Genomic DNA, 13,355 nt, shown 5'->3' with positions numbered 1-13,355 from the left:
TTGACTTACACTAAATTACATTTTTATCTTTTAATATACATTAAAAATTCTAACTGACCTCTCTAGTAATGGAGAGGAGTTTGGTTCGCATGTATCATATTACTCTATTTCTTTCTTTCTTTTTTTCCTCTATTTTCAAAACACATCATGAAATCTTGATTTCTTCTACTTATCTTTAGAGAGTATATCTGATATCTCACAAATTGTGTCACTAATTGTATCATTGGCTCATGATTGATTGAAAAAATATATTTAAGTTAAAAAAATAATAATTAACTATTTTTCTAGTCAATCATATTATATGGTACATATAGTAACACAACTTATATGACAACAGATATATACCCCTATAAGATCTGGTTGATGCTCCTAGATCAAAGTGGTCCATAAGGGGATGAACTATATATAAGTTCTGAATGCATTTGTTGCACACTTTCAACTAAATAATTAGTTTTATTGTGGAAATGACTATGATGAAAGGGTTTAAGTGGACCTTGATGGAACTAGATGATGGTGGTGGTATTATATTAGAGAGAATTATACACATATGTTGTTTCATAAGTTGTGTTATTACATGTATTACATGTTATGATTGGCTAGAAAAATAGTTAATTTTTTAACCAATTATGAACCAATAATACAATCAGTAACACAATTTATTAGAAAGCAAATGTGCTTCCATCCTATATTCACTTAGCAAAAATAAAACAATAACAACAATTTTGAAGTTGAATTGAGAATATCTGGCTTTGAAACTAGTGTAAACCCACACTAGATATATCAACTTATTAAACTACAATATGAAGCATCTGACAATTGATAACAATAAGTTGAGAAAAATATATATACCGATAGTGAAATATTTTTTACATTATCATTGTATTATCTACTATTTATTTTTAAACATTATTAACTATTAAATAAAAGTAATACAAATTAATAGTGAATGATGCATTGACTGTATGTAAGTCTTAACTAACAATGCATAGATATTGCATTAAAAACCTATCATAAACTCAAATGTTACATAGTAAGACAAGAATTACAAAAAAAAAAATGAATTCATCTTCTATAAGTCACGTCATTTTTTTATTTTGGAATTCCTAAGGCCACAATTGTCAAAAAATACATAAATGTAATAATTTTTTTTCCCTAAATATACATACAGAGATTCACATGAGCAATCGTTCATGAAAATAAAGAAAGTGTTTGTTGGTAATCTTTGTTGAAACCTTGTTATGCGCACAAGATATGCATACACATGCAGTGTATGTAACAGAACCAAAAAAGATAGAGAAATTATAGAGAAGAAAGAGTGATAGTGGATGAGTTTTAGTGAGAGTGAGAATGAATAAAAAGTGCAGTAGAGAATGAAATAATACTTCTGAATATTAGTGTAAAAATGTAGAGTATGAAAAGTGAGTATTTCAATTACAATGAGATTCCTATTCCCTTCTATATATAATTATGACTCAACTAACTCCTTTCTAAAAATAACATACCTAACTAAACTAGCAAAACAATCTGATTAATCGATTAACCATACTCGTTAATCGATTAACAAGTCTAGTAGGAAGAATTACAATTCATTCAACATCCTCCCTTAATTCAAACTGGCTAGACTATAACTCCAAACTTAGTCCTTAGTTCTTCAAACCTTACCTTCTTCAATGGTTTAGTAAGCACATCTGCCAATTGGTTTTCTGATTTGCAGAATTCCAAACTCATTTTGCCTTTGCTAACTTGGTCTCTTATGTAGTGGAACTTGTTTCTATATGTTTACTCCTACTATAAGACATTGGATTCAATACTAGATTGATTGCAGATTTGTTATCAATCATTAGCAATATCCCATTTTCTTGCTTTAGCCTCCGTTCTTCAAACAATGCCTCCACCCACACAGTTGGACAAGAACACATACAAGTTGTTATATGTTAGGTATCAATGGCAGAATACACCTAGAAGGGGGTTGAATAGGTGTGGCGGAGCTCAAGTTCCACTTTTTGGGTTTTTGCACACTTGCTGAAAAATGCTCAGTTAATCGATTAAGCATTGTTCATAATCGATTAAACCCATTAAAAATAGAATGCAAAAAATCTTGTTTAACAGCTCTCTTGCACGACACGTTACGAGAAATCAGGCAATGATATAACATATAATTTTACACAAAACTAAACTAATTATAGCACAGAACTAGTATACAATTTATCATGTTATATCATACAATATTACAACTTGAAATGTAAAAGAGAAAGGGATAGAAAAGATTGCGCAAAGATTTTATCCTTGTTCGTTTTGCGGTCCACTGAAAAACTACATCCAAGTCGTCCCTTCTAATCTTGAGAGATTTTCTTCTTCACTATAGAACATAATGTATAGTTACTTACACGCTTCCAATTACAAGACTCGAACGCTCCTTTCTTGGAACCCAAAGAACTTCGTCACCCTTGGTTTGACCTTTCCTAAAATCGCCTCCCAAGAAAATCTTTCTTACCGCGATTCGGCCCTAGCCAAGATATCGCTCTTTATCCCAATACCTCCAAATCTTTGTGAACAACACCTTACCTAACTGCAGCTAGGATTTTCCTAATCCTTGAATTACTATGCTTTGAGTTATGAATGAGTACTTAATACTCAGATTTTACAATAAAGATCAAAGACTAAAACCTAAGCAAGAACTCACAAGACTTCCTAGTCTAATATGAATTACATGCGGTTTATGAAATTATGCAATCATTAAAAACTATCTCTTTTCTTTCCAAGAAACACAAGAATGATGCAAGGAGGATTTTCAGAGAACATGCAATATGAATATGAAACTTAAAGCCTTAGCATGATCTAATCTTTCTCCAAATGCAACATGCAATATTTTCTCCTAGATATGACAGTGAGTAACTCGAAAATATGCAGAGAAGAATGATGTAAAAATATGGATTCTTATGCCACATATGCCGAGATTTCAGTTTAAATAGAAAGTTGTCTAAAGTCTCAGTTAATCGATTAAGTACCCATTTAATCGATTAACAGATTGTTGAAAATAACGGTTTTCAGTTTTCTGTTGAAACTGTGATTCTGTTAATCGATTAACACTATTCATAATCGATTAAGTTAATGGATTAACAGAATTCATAATTCATTAAACAATGTAAAATCAGCTTGTTAATACATGGTGAACTATCTATATGATATATGCTCATGCAATACATGATTTCTAAATATAATACCTTTAATGCACAAAATCAATGTATTCAAATGCATGAACCTAATTATCATATATTTCTAGATGATGTCTCATTTTAGTGGATTAATTACTTTATTAAGTCTTGTGAGACTCACACATAGGTTTACCTAACCTAGACTCAATATCTATGGCAAACATCTTAGACTTCTAAAAAGATAATAAAGAATTATAACCTAAGTCTAATAAGTCACCACTTGACTCCTCAGCATGTTGTATGTTGAATGATCTTCAAGCTTGCCTGCATGTTTGTCTTCATCAAAACATAGATCAATCTCCAATGATGCACTTCGCTTTCATTATATACTCAACTTCCCATGAAGATAAGGCCACTACATCTTGCTTCTTTGAACATTAACTAATAGGAGCATCACCTTAGCAAAATAGGTAGCATGTTGTGCTTTTTCCTATCCACTTTATCGCCACACTAATCTGCATTAGAGAAGCCAACTATGTTGTTGTTGCTATGGTTGTTTTGTATAGTAGGAAACATGATTCACAAGCCAATTGTAACTTTCAAGTATCCCAGCAACCTTTTCACTACATTGAAATGAATTTGTTGAGGTGCCTCCATGAATATACTCACTAAGCCAACTTCATATGCAATATCTGGTCTAGTGTTGCATATGTATCTTAGTGAACCAACCATTTACCTAAACAAGGTCTCGCCAACATCTTGATCTTCCACATATTGGTTTGCTAAATCTCCAACTTCTGCAGGAGTTGTAGTTGGGTTGAAATTCATCATCTGAAACCTCTTTAATACCATCACTGGTGTACTTGCTTTGATGCATGAATGTCCCAAGCTTAGTCTTCTTAAACTCAACGCCTAGGAAGTATGCCAATTCTCCAAGATCGCACATCTCAAACTCAGATTACATTTGTTGTAGATTGCATTTGTTGTTTGAAGGTTGAGATGTCCAAGGAATTTTCACTTGGTATTAATAAGTCATCCACATATAGGCACACAATTAGAAGATCTGATTCGTCATTGCCTTTTACATAGACTCCATGTTCTATGATGCACTTCATGAAACCAATTTGCAGCAGAAATGCATCAATTCTCTTGTTCCAAGTTCTTTGAGCCTGGTTGAGTCCATACAAGGCCTTATGCAGCTTGTACACCCATTCTTCTTTGCCATTTGCCTCAAATCCTGGTGGTTGTGTCACAAATACCTCCTTTTCTAGAGGTCCATTCAAGAAAGCAGACTTCACATCTATTTGATGGATTTCCCAACTATTGTAGCTTGCAATAGCAATCACTAGTCTAACTATTTCTAGCCTTGCTATTGGTACAAAAACCTCATCATAGTCAATGCCTTGCTTCTGCAAAAATCCCTTTGCAACAAGTCTCACTTTATGCTTATCTACTTCACCATTTGGATTTAGTTTGGTCGTGTACACCTATTTCACAAATATGGCTTTCTTTCCTCTTAGCAATTGAACTAGACTCCAAGTGTCATTCCTTTCAATTGATCTCAGCTCCTCTTCCATTGCCTCAACCCAATGTGATTGGTTTAGAGCCTCTTCTAATCTCACTGGTTCCATCCCAGCTAGTGCCATATGCACAAAATCACCTTATGTTGTTATGGTTGAATTAGGAAATACCTCATAGTCACTCAAACTTGAAGATGATTGTCTATGCCTATGAGATGTTGGAGGATTGCTAGTGGCCACAACAACAAGATTATTAGGTGGCATAGGCTCATCCATGACACTTTCTTCATTCTCCTCAAGTTGTAGTAGTGTATATTTGCCATTTCCTTCACTTTCAAGGTTCCAATTCTAGCACTGACTTTCATCAAACTTCAAATCTCTACTCATTATTACCTTGTTCTTCTTTGGATCATACACTCTATAAGCACCAGTAGAGTGATATCTCAAGAAGATCAATTTTTCTCTCTTACCATCTAGCTTCCTCATTCTTGCTTCAGGCACAGTTTGTAGCACATGCAACCAAATATTTTGAAGTGCCTCACACTTGGTATCAGGCCAGTCCAATATTCTTCAGGATTTTTGTCATCCAATCTTCTGGTAGGACATCTTTTTAGTATGTGCGCAACAGTGGAGATAACCTCACCCTAAAACATCTTAGGCAAACCCTTTTGTTTTTATCATGCATCTAACCATGTTGAGTATTATTTTATTTGTCGTTTCAGCTCTTCCATTGTGTTGTGATATGTAAGGTGCTATAATTTCATGGATAATTCCTTATTTCATACAGAATTCATGAAATTCAGATGTTACATACCATCCTCCTCCTCCATCTGATCTAAGTTGTTTCAGCTTGGTTTCAATTTGTTTCTCTGATTGGGCCTTGAACCTCTTGAAGATATCTAGCAATTCACATTTTTTCTTCATTATATAGATCCATATTTTTATAGTATGATCATCAATGAAAGTCACAAAGTACCAATTTCCTCCAATGAATTTTCTTCAAATCGACCACATACATGAGTGTATACTACCTCTAGCGCCTTCACTTGTTTTGTAGGAACATGTGAGATAAATTAGCTCCTTGTCTTTTTGCTTTATATGCACTCTTCACATAATTGTTATGGCAATCTAGTGTGTGGTATTCCAATCACCATGCCATATCTATGTAGCATATCTAAACTCCTAAAGTTTAGATGTTCATACATCTGATGCCATAGCCATGTGTCTCTTTCAATTGTTGACTGGAAGCAATTCTGCTCACCAACTTGTATGTCATTCTTGAAGGTTTTATTGGCTGAGAGTGGAGCCTTCAAGATGTTGTGCTTATTCTTGTCAAACATCTTCGACATATCATCCTTCATCTTCATGGTAGACCCCTTTTCCAGAAGCTGATCAAGACTAAGCAGATTGCTCTTCATCTTAGGTACATATAGGACAATAGAGATATATGCTTTCTTCTTTGAATCATTACCTTGCCAATTCCTTCAACTGAGACAACACTATGATCAACAAATTTGACCTTGTTCTTGGTTGTTTCATCAAGGGATGTAAACCAATCTTTCTTTCCTATCATGTGGTTAGAACATCCTGTATCCAAGTACCATAAATCCACATTCTCTTCACTATTTCTGACAGTTTCCATCATCAAGTAATGATCATCTTCATCAGATTCTCTACCTTGTGTCAATCTAACTTATTCCTCATTCTTTGCCATAAGCTTGTTAAGCTTGCACTCTACTGCATAGTGACCATAGTTTCTATAATTATAGAATTGCACTTTGTTCTTAACAAATTTCCTCCTATTTGATGTGTTCTTGTTTGAACCTCTTCTATGATCAATCTCATGAGCATTTGAATTGATTGATCTCTAAGATGATGAACCTTGTTCATACCTCAACCCTTGGCAGTTCTTCCACTTCTCATTCTGCCATTTGTCATTGCTTCTTTTGTTTTTATTCCACTGCCCAACAGAATTCTTGGCATATTGAACTAGCAATGCTTGATCATCACCTTTTTCTGCACATCTCTCTTTAAGCCTTTATTCATGAGCTTCAAGAGAGCTTTGTTGTTCTTCTATCTTGTAACGTTCAAGATATTTAGATTTCTCTATCGCCACTACAATATGATCATACTTAGGAGTTAAGGTCCAAAACATCTTCTCAATCATTGCTTGATCTTTTACCTTTTCTCCACATGATTTTATTTGATTTGTTAGAGAGTGAATCTTGGTAAAATATTCGGAGGTTGTTTCATTCTCCTCCATTTGAAGAAGTTTATATTTTCTTCTCATAATTTGTAGCTTTACCTTCTTGATCTTTGCAGCCCCTTCATATTTATTTTCCAAGATCTCCCAAGCTTCCTTTGTTGTCTTGGTACAGACTATTCTTTCGAAATTTGCCTCATTAACACGTTGATGGATTAAGAACAAAGCTTTACAATCTTTTTTCTCAGATTTTCTATAGATTGTTCTTTGAACCTCACTTGCATTTTCCTCAATCTCTTGATACCCATTCTGCACAATCTCATACACCTCTTGGAACCCAAATTTGTCTTTATTTGGATTCTCTATCTATCATAATTCTTAGTGTCAAGAATTGGTAGTGTCATTGCAAACTCATTACCATTATCCATCTTGACTCTACATTGTTGCAACCTTTTTTCTTCCTTTCTTCAACAACTTTTCCCTCTTCTACTCAGCCCATGATCCACAAATAATCTTGTTTGACATTGCTCTTGATATCACTGTTGAAACCTTGTTATGCACACAACACAACATAAGCATACACATGTAGTGTATGTATCAAAACTAGAAAAGATAGAGAGAATACAAAGAAGAAAGAGTGATGGTGAATGAGTTTTATTAAGAGTGAGAGTGAATAAAAAGTGCATCAGAGAATGAAATAATATTTCTGTATATTAGTGTAAAAATGCAGAGTATGAAAATTGAGTATTTCAATTACAATGTGATTCCCTTCTATATATAACTGTGACTCAACTAACTCCTTTCTAAAAATAGCATACCTAACTAACTAATAAAACGGTCTGATTAATTGATTAATCATACTCGTTAGTCGATTAACGAGTCTAACACGGAGAATTACAATTTATTCAACAATCTTACCTTTTAAAATTCATCAAAAACTTCATCTTTCAAAATCTCAGTATGAATTTTACCTACTCCATTTATAGAAAATCTGCCAACATGGCCAAGGTTAACCATGCGAACCATCATTGGAATATTCATATCAACTTTAAATTTGGGATTTAGTGTTGGAGAATGGATTTTGGGATTGAGGCTATCGGGTATGAAACTAATCACATCCAATGATTTAGTATAATGTTAGGAAAGATTTTATAACATAAGATTTAACTTATATAAGTGAATGTTGATAGAAGAAGATGGTGGTGATAGGGCCATGTTAGAGAGAATGAGAAGAGCTCATTATTCCCATGATGTGTTTCAAAAATAAAGAAGAGAATAAATGATCACCAATATAGTGCAAACATAAATTTTGAAAGGGTGAAATATGTGCTTTTTGGGGCTTGTGGATAGGAAGAAAGAAGAAGTTTTTATTTATTTTTTATTTCACTATGAAAGGATGTGGTTTCCCTAAATTGGATTTGAATTTCCAGCATAAAAATTATAAATAGATTCATGTGTGCACTCAATATGGCATGTAAGTGTTTATGCTATCGTTAACAGACAGATGAGGATCATATGTCTCAGTACCATGTGCCAAATCCTGTCCCCACCAATTATATTTAGCCATATAATTAAAATAACATATTATTTTATATTTTAACAATTCTAAAACTAATATTGTTAACATATTTCATCTTCCTCATTCACTGTTATTCATCTTCCTCATTCACTTTAATGCTATTGTGAAACAACATCTTCATCTTTAAATTACATGACCTCATAACATATATTGAAAGAAGTATCTTTCTAGAAAATCATATCCTCTCACACTAAGGCACAACGCACATCTTTGAAAAATCTTTTTCAAATCTACTACTACTAATGACTATGAATAGTTAAGTCCATAGTCCATACCGACATACACCATTGGTTTCACTACATAACTCAATTCCACATAGGGAAATGAAGTGAGTCCTTATACTAATATTATTCAAAAACGAATGATGAATATGAATGAGGATGCTAAGTATTTTTAGTATTAAAATAGTGATAATTTGACAAGTTAATTTTAAGTTATGTGACAATAGCCTCGTGATGTGGTGCCCTTTGTCATGGGGTCATGTAATTTGAAGAAGAAGATGTTGTTTCACAATAACATTGAATTAGGAAGATGAAAAGATGTTAACATTGTTAAAATATAAAATGATATATCATTTTAAATTATGTGGCTAAATATGATTGGTGGGAATAAAGTTTGGTATAGAGTGTTGGGATAGGTGATTCTGATCCTTAAAAAACCTAATGGACATGGAAATTAACACAAGTCATAGAGAAGAAAAATGAGAACTAAGTTGATAATTTATTTTATTAGGGAAAGATTTTGTCCACACCGAAATCATAATAGTTTTACTCAAATGATAAATATACCAAAAAAGAAATGACCCACTATTGAGAGAAGTGAAATACTCTAGCACCCTATTATACACTACTCTCACTCCAACCTATCCATCTCATGATGCATATCCAACTCTTGTGCATAACCTTCCTCCATCTGACCTTGCGATCTTGATAGAAAATTCATGATATTGGCAAGTCAAACATATAACATTTCCATGAATATATCATTGCAACCAATCACAACATCAATCCATAACTTATAAACACCAGAATTCAAAGCTTAATCATGCATATACATACATCACTTTCTTGACTAATGACCTAGAATGGCGATTTGTAACTTCCTTTACCTTTGACTTGACATATCTAGGCTTGAAATCCAACAAGAATGACAACAACAATAAGGTTATGCTCTTATCAATGAAAATGACCAAGGTTGTGAGTTATGTCTATAAGAAAAATGCATCTTACTACCTTCCTTCAAAAAATGGAAGTTCTTGTGTGATTAATAACCAATCATCATGGACCCATTTAATGTCTCATAAGGGTGTGACACCTCTTGTACTTAGAACTTTCTTATTCTAATACACACTCTCATTTTATCACCTTGATCATGAAAATGTTTCCTCAATCTATGGAGTAACATCCTTCTATATTTCCTAGATATATCATATGATATATGCTTGTTCTTTGATACCCTTAACATCATCATTTCTAAATTGATGTAATCATGCCCAATGTTGTCATCATGATTGCCCTCCAACAGTTGTAAGTATCAAGGTACCCATTTAACATTACATGAGTGACAAATATCATTAAAAATACAATTAGGATTCATCTTGTAGTTAGAGTAGAGTTCATTTTGTAAATAGAGTCACTAATTAATTTGTATTAATTTCAGATTTGTTGGTTCCACATAATTCAACACTAGGAACTAGCTCTTCCCATAAGGGTGCACTTTTCATTGGGTTATTAATGATCCTAAAAATATTAATTTATGGTTCCCTCTTGATCGTGATAGTAACAAATAAATCAAACCTATGTGATAAAATTCATTATCGAATAAACCATGTTGTGCAATGACTCATATCTCTAGATAACAGCAATACAAGTTATGGGCTTGGGTTGATGTAAAGGGGTTGGGGTAGAGGGCTATATATATTGATGTTATGTAAACCTAATGTAACAAGGAGAAGAATAGTAAAACACTAATCCTTATTCTCTAATAATATATAGTGGTAGCCGCTCAACGCTCCCGGGGACGTAGGCACAATTGGCCGAACCTCGTTACCAAATCTCTTGTGTTATTCTCTTGTCTCTATACTCTTTACTATTTGATTGTTCGCTTGTTCCCAACAATTGGTATCAGATGGCTCTTAACCCAGGTGCCAAATTCGAGGTGGGGAAGTTCGATGGAACTGGTAATTTCGGATTGTGGCAAAGGAGGGTTAAGGATGTGTTGGCTCAACAAGGTCTATCAAAGGCGCTGCATGAGAATAAACCAGAGGGTATGGATCAACTGGATTGGGAAGAGTTGAAGGAGAAGCCTGCGGAAACCATAAGGCTTTGTCTATCAGATGAGATGATGTATCATGTTATGGATCTGATCTTTGCCAAATTCCTATGAACACTTGGTGACAACATTGACGTACGGGAAAGACTCAATCAAACTGGATGAGATCACATCTGCACTTCTGTCCCACACTCAAAGAAGACAGAATGTAGGTGAAGGGTCTCAGGGTGATGGTCTGTATGTGAAAGGGAGCCAAGTGCGTGGGAGGAGACAAGGCAGAGGAGGTCATGCCAAAGGGAAAAGACCAACTTCCAGGGGCAGAACACCAGTAGAGTGCTACAAGTGCAAACAGACTGGGCATTATAAAAAGGATTGTCCCAATGAATGGAGTCCTAGCAAGCCGGTGGGGAAAGATGGGGTATCTACATCTGCAAATGTTGCACAGAAAGATGATTCTGGTTACAATAGTGAAGTTGATCTACTATCTGTATCATCAAATCACAATACAGATGAGTGGATACTTGACACTGGTTGTTCCCACCACATGACGCCTAACAGGGAATGGTTCACCACATACAGGGCAGGCAATTTTGGTTTCGTGTATCTCGGAAATAATAAAGCATGTGAAATTATTGGTATGGGAGAACTCAGAATTGTGATGGATGATGGTGTAGTGAAGACGTTATGTGAGGTTAGGCACATACCAGATTTGAAGAAGAATTTGGTTTCTTTGGGGACATTGCAGGCCAAAGGGTTTAGCTATAGAGCTGATGGGGACAGTGATATTCTTCGAGTATGCAAAGGTGCTCTGACTGTGATGAAGGGTAAAAGGACTGCAGGGAACACTTACAAGTTGTTAGGGAGAACAGTTGTAGGTGGAGTTGCTGGAGTGGCTGAAGAGATCTCAATAGATTCAGACCATGGTGCTACAAAATTATGGCACATGCGTTTGGGACACATGAGTGTGCGTGGTATGACAGAACTATGCAAAAGAGGACTGTTGAGGGGAGTCAGCAAATGCAAGCTAGATTTGTGCAAGTATTGTGTGCTTGGGAAACAAACACGAGTTAGTTTCAAGGCTGGCCAACACAGGACTCGAGGCATTCTAGATTATGTCCACACTGATGTATGGGGACCCACTCAGGAACCATCCCTAGGAGGTTCTAGGTATTTTGTTACTTTCGTTGATGACTTTTCTCGCAAGGTCTGGGTATATTTTCTGAAGCATAAGTCAGAAGTCTTTGCCAAGTTCAAGGTTTGGAAGGCAGAGGTAGAGAACCAGACTGGTAGGAAAATCAAATACATGAGGTCAGATAATGGCACAGAGTACAAAAACTCACAGTTTCAGAAATTCTGTGAGGAACATGGCATTCAGAGACACTTTTCAGTGAAGAAGACTCCTCAGCAGAATGGTGTTGCAGAGAGGATGAATAGAACTCTTACAGAGAGGGCCAGATGTATGAGACTGAATGCTGGACTTTCCAAAGGATTTTGGGCAGAGGCACTTAGTATGGCATGTTATGTCATCAATAGATCACGACATGCTTTATTGGATGGTAAAGTTGCAGAAGAAGTATGGACAGGTAACCCAATGAATTATAATATGTTACGTATATTTGGTTGTCCTGCTTATGTACATGTACCCAGTGATGAACGATCTAAACTTGATCCTAAGTCAAAGAGGTGTATCTTCATTGGATATACCAAAGGTGTGAAGGGGTTCAAGTTCTGGGATCCAGTTTCCAGAAAGGTGGTGTTGAGCAGAGATGCAGTGTTTGATGAAGATTTCATGATGAAACAGTCAGTTTTGACAGAGGTGCCCATGCCAAATGGAGAGACTTTGGGTTCAAATATGATTCCAGTGAGGAATGAAATGGTTCAGGTGAATAAAGGCAAGGAACCATGCACTAGTTCAAGTCAAGAACATGATGATTCTCAGGCAGAGAGTTCAGGTGTGCAGGAGTATCTACTTGCTAGAGACAGGGATAGACGTCCTATCAAACCTCCAGAGAGATATGGCTTTGAGGATATGGCTTCAGTTGCTCTCCATATCAGTTCAGGAGATCCATGTAGCTTTCAAGAGGCTATAAACTGCCAGGAGAAAGAACAATGGATGAGTGCCATGATGGAGGAAATGGAGTCTCTACAGAAGAACCAAACTTGGGAGCTTGTTCCATTGCCCCCAGACAAGCGTGCAGTTGGGTGCAAGTGGGTGTACAAGAGGAAGCCAGCAGTATCAGAAAAAGAAGGGGAAAAATTCAAGGCTCGTCTTGTAGCAAAAGGGTATTCACAGCAGAAGGGGATCGACTACAATGAGATTTTCTCCCCAGTGGTGAGACACACTTCTATCAGGGCAGTGCTTGCCTTGGTAGCCAGCTGGGATATGCACTTAGAACAGATGGATGTGAAGACTGCCTTTCTCCATGGTGAATTAGAGGAGAAAATTTACATGACACAACCAAAGGGGTTCAGTGCAGCTGGACAGAGTTACTTGGTTTGCAAGTTGAAGAAGTCTATATATGGGTTGAAGTAGTCTCCCAGACAATGGTACAAGCGGTTTGACACTTATATGTTGAAGCTTGGTTATAAGCGTTGTGAGTATGATTGCTGTGTTTATGTGAGAAGCC

The sequence above is a fragment of the Lupinus angustifolius genome, chromosome LG17 (assembly GCF_001865875.1).
Source record: "Lupinus angustifolius cultivar Tanjil chromosome LG17, LupAngTanjil_v1.0, whole genome shotgun sequence".
Taxonomy (NCBI): domain Eukaryota; kingdom Viridiplantae; phylum Streptophyta; class Magnoliopsida; order Fabales; family Fabaceae; genus Lupinus; species Lupinus angustifolius.
This window is presented reverse-complemented; position numbering follows the sequence as displayed.